General features: G+C 48.8%; 1 long non-coding RNA gene across 1 annotated transcript in view; it reads right to left on the bottom strand.

Moving 5' to 3' along the window:
• Positions 1-4,561, bottom strand: part of LOC309372968 — a 156,899-nt gene that overhangs the window by 72,251 nt on the left and 80,087 nt on the right. The window lies entirely within an intron of this gene.

Here is a 4,561-nt window from a genome sequence, read left to right on the forward strand (position 1 = left end):
AACCGTGTGTCATTCCTTTGCAAAATTTATTCTACTTTGTTCTACTTTTTAAGGAGTAAGTGGGATATTCCAGGATCAAATCAGAAACCGGGATGGCTTCTGTAAATCTGGGACTGTCCCTGGAAAATAGGGACACTTGGAGGGGTGGTGCTGTGGTCTAAATCCCTGAGCCTTCTGGGCTTGCCGATCAGAAGGTCGGCGGTTCGAATCCCCGTGACGGAGTGAACTCCCGTTGCTCTGTCCCAGCTCCTGCCAACCTAGCAGTTCAAAAGCACACCAGTGCAAGTAGATAAACATTCTGTGAATTTAAGTTTGGCCTCGTTGAAGGGCAGTATTTTAATACGCCCATCATCCCTAGCTAACAGGACCAGTGGTCAGGGATGATGGGAATTGTAGTCCCTAAACAGCTAGAGGGAGAAGTTTGGCCACCACTGCTCTAAGGAGACGCCTGCCATGCTACCTTTCAAAGACATGAGAGTTTTTTTCCGGATTCGTGTAAACTTAGGACTTTGCCTTATCCTGAATCAGGGTACTGGTTCATCCAGCTCAGTATTGTAAACACTGATTGGCAGCATCTCTCCTGGATTTCAGACGGGGGTCTCTATCTCCAGCCCTGCTTGGAGATGTATCTGGGGATTCAACCTGTGCCTTCCTCAACATACCGTATTTTTCGCCCTATAGGACACCCTTTTTCCCCTGCAAAAATGAAGGGGAAATCTGTGTGCATCCTATGGGGCGAATACAGGCTTTCGCTGAAGCTTGGAGAGCGAGCACCGACCCCTCTCGCTCTCCAGGCTTCAGGAAGCTATCAGCAAGCCTGGGGAGCCCGCAGGAGGTCCCGCAGGGCTCCCTAGGCTGCGGACAGCAGCCTGCCGCCCGGCACACGGGGCGCCCTGAAGCAGAGTGCCCCATGCGCCGGGCAAACATCCGCAGCGTGGGGAGCCCTGCGGGAGTTCCCGCAGGGCTCTCTACGCTGTGGATAGCAGCCTGCCGCCCGGTGCATGGGACGCCCTGAAGCAGAGTGCCCCGCGCGCCGGGGAGACATCGGCCAGCCCCACAAGCTCGGGGGACAGCAGGGAGGAGCAGCGCCACCATCCCGCTGTTCCCCGACCTGGTTTTGGGGGGGAAATAAAGGGGGAAAAATTCCTTTATTTCCCCCCCAAAAAACTAGGTGCGTCCTATGGGACGGAGCGTCGTATGGGATGAAAAATACGGCAATAAAGAGATGTATGCATTATTTCTTGAATAAGACAGGAACGTGCCCAAAAGATTGGATGCTTTTCATGGTATATAAAAGAGGCTAAATGTCAGCTGCTGCCAGATTCTGTGCAAGCACCCCAGTCGTTGGCAATCAGAGGTTATTTATTATTATTGTTTATTTCACATAACATACACTGCTTGCTTATAAAATAAAAAAGCGCTTTACAAAAGACATACAATTATCACGAAGGAAAACTGACAATAAGTTAAGACTTTCGAAAAGTTGCAATAACAATAGACTAAAAACATTAAAGCTCGCATGAACTTTCTAAACATCTGGATAGGTTTGTCTAACAAGGTTGTTTTTAGCAGGCGCCCAAAAGAGTACGGTGAAGGCGCTTGCCTGATAATCAAGTGGCAGGGAGTTCCAAAGTGTGGCCTCTGCCACACTAATAGACCGAATTCTTACAAGGGCGGAATGGGTATTACGTGGCACCTGGAACAGGACTAATTCCATCAATCAAAGTACTCACGGGACACGGGTTGCGCTGTGGGTTAAACCGCAGAGCCTAGGACTTGCCGATCAGAAGGTCGGCGGTTCGAATCCCCGCGATGGGGTGAGCTCCCGTTGCTCGGTCCCTGCTCCTGCCAACCTAGCAGTTCGAAAGCACACCAGTGCAAGTAGATAAATAGGTACCACTCTGTCGGGAAGGTAAACGGCGTTTCCGTGCGCTGCTCTGGTTCGCCAGAAGCGGCTTAGTCATGCTGGCCACATGACCCGGAAGCTGTACGCCGGCTCCCTCGGCCAGTAAAGCGAGATGAGTGCTGCAACCCCAGAGTCGGCCACGACTAGACCTAATGGTCAGGGGTCCCTTTACCTTTACCAAAGCACTCAAGTAAGCTCATAAGGGGTAAGGTTATGAACCTCCTGACTGCTCAGTGGCAATATGTCAGCAAAAGAACATTGTAGACCTGTCTCTTCAGATGCTTGTACATTATGAAAAGAGATGCGCACACACACACACACACACACACACACACACACACACACACACACACATATTTCCTGGAGGAGACAGAGATACTTGGCAGAGCTCTCAATGCTACTTGGGTCCTGATTTACAAACAAGCTAGAATTTGGCCCCAGAACCGGCTATCATCAGCGCTGTCTGCCTGCTTTTTCCCATGGGAGTTTTGGAAAAATCAGAGCTTGGTAAAGAACAGTCCGAACTGCTCCACGTCAAAGTGTCAGCAACAGAATATTGACAGCAGAGGAATGATGGACAGCCTTGCTGGAGCAGATTCCTGGCGATCGCCCCAGAGCTTTGGAACAAATACTCAGGTATATGTCCCTAGGAAATCCAGAGGTATACGGAGAGTTTCTGCTCATAGCTATTGCAACTAGCAGCCTTTGACAGACACATTTTCCCTGAACCTCTCATGTGTTGTTGTTTTTTAAAAGCAGCGATTAGTCATTGCATAAAGAAATCTATCCTTTTGTCTGCAGCAGATGAACAGCCAGGGGCGCCCCTGACATGTTGAGAGACAGCAATAAGAAAACTATGCTATATGGTAATATATGGACCTAATAGGTATCTAAAGCCATTTGCCAATGTTGCCATGCAACCAGTCGATGCAGAATGTAGGCACCCTATATATAGAAAGGAGCAAACCAGTGATATTTTAGGGAGCAGGCGAGCAGGCGGGGCCCATGACTTACATCACAGGAGCCTACACAACACAAAACACTGTTGCTGTATGCAGGTTTTATTTTATTTGTTTTTTATTTTATATTTTGGAAATGTACATCCAGTTTTTCCCCCTTTGATTTTTTTTTGGGGGGGGCCTCAAGAGAGTGGGGCCCTAAGCTATACAGTGGTATCTCTGGTTACATACTTAATTCATTCCGGAGGCCCATTCTTAACCCGAAACTGTTCTTAACCTGAAGCACCACTTTAGCTAATGGGGCCTCCTGCTGCTGCTGCGCTGCTGGAGCACAATTTCTGTTCTCATCCTAAAGCAAAGTTCTTAACCTGAAGCACTATTTCTGGGATAGTGGAGTCTGTAACCTGAAGCGTCTGTAACCCGAGGTACCACTGTAGCTTGTTTAGCTTATACGTAAATCCGGCACTGAATAGGAGAGACGGAGGGCATGGGACTTTACTCAGAGCAAAGCCATTACCTGAGAGGTGCCCCCCCCCGAACCCTGAATAAAATACCATGGGAAGAACGTCTTGTATTCCCATTTCTGGCTGATAGCCATGAGAGAGGGGGATCGGGTTCCCTACAGTTCTGTGAGGAAGATGTTCCTCTCGAGTAGCCCTTTTCAAACTCTGCTCCATCTGTTCTCACAGCTTCACACTCAGATTGTGTCCACAACTACTGTTTACTCTGCCTCGAGGGTATTCCCACGGCTGGTTTGGGAAACGGTGTTCCCGCAGCATTGGCCATGATCCGCATCTATCCTTTCCTTTCTTACAAAATGCTGCACTTTGATGCGTCCCCGTCCCCAAGCCAGCTTTGATCTAAATTGAGAAATTGAACAAGCTAGCTGCGTTTTAAGCTGGTGGCGCAAACACCGCCCTACTCCTGAGGTGCCTATAGGCATATCTGCAAAGAGGGAATCCGCGCCTTTCCCTCCTGCTCCTGAGTAAGCATGAACTTCTTCTGATTTTGCTTTTCAGGTGGCACCCAACACTTTCCCCTCCAAAGCTCGCCCTGACTCAACTCTGCACCCTTCCAGCTTTTACTCGTCTGGAGTGAAAAATCAGGCGCTTGCCTTTCCAACAGTCGTTGGTTCTTGTCTTGTACATTTTAGCTAATTTAGCTGGTGTTAAGTACCATCTCAGGACACGGGTGGCGCTGTGGGTTAAACCACAGAGCCTAGGACTTGCCGATCAGAAGGTCGACGGTTCGAATCCCTGTGACAGGGTGAGCTCCTGTTGCTCGGTCCCTGCTCCTGCCAACCTAGCAGTTTGAAAGCACGTCAAAGTGCAAGTAGATAAATAGGTACCATTCCAGCGGGAAGGTAAACGGCGTTTCCATGCTCTGCTCTGGTTCGCCACAAATGGCTTAGTCATGCTGGCCACATGACCCAGAAGCTGTACGCGGGGTCCCTCGGCCAATAAAGTGAGATGAGCGCCGCAACCCCAGAGTCGGTCACGACGGGATCTAATGGTCAGGGGTCCCTTTACCTTTACCTAAGTACCATCTATACTTCATTTTCATAACATTCTCTTTAAAAATACTGGAAATGTAAAGAAAGGGAAGGTATCTTCTACTACATGTTGTGGACTTGTAATGAGTTAAAGGCTTTCTGGTAAACTGTATATAATGAGTTAAAGAAAATGTTTTAAAATAC

This window comes from Podarcis melisellensis (assembly GCF_964234715.1).
Source record: "Podarcis melisellensis genome assembly, chromosome: 1".
In the NCBI taxonomy this organism is placed as follows: domain Eukaryota; kingdom Metazoa; phylum Chordata; class Lepidosauria; order Squamata; family Lacertidae; genus Podarcis; species Podarcis melisellensis.